Below are 258 nucleotides of genomic sequence, written 5' to 3'. Positions count from 1 at the left end.
CCCTCACTACCTCCCTACCTACCTCACTACTTCCTTCCCTCACTACACTACCTCCTTCACTCACTACCTCCCTCCTTACCTCCCTCCCTACCTCCTTCCCTCACTACACTACCTCCTTCACTCACTACCTCCCTCCTTACCTCCCTCCCTACCTCCTTCCCTCACTACACTACCTCCTTCCCTCACTACCTCCCTACCTACCTCACTACTTCCTTCCCTCACTACACTACCTCCTTCACTCACTACCTCCCTCCTTAC

Source organism: Hypomesus transpacificus, chromosome 22 (genome assembly GCF_021917145.1).
Source record: "Hypomesus transpacificus isolate Combined female chromosome 22, fHypTra1, whole genome shotgun sequence".
Taxonomy (NCBI): Eukaryota; Metazoa; Chordata; class Actinopteri; order Osmeriformes; family Osmeridae; genus Hypomesus; species Hypomesus transpacificus.
This window is presented reverse-complemented; position numbering follows the sequence as displayed.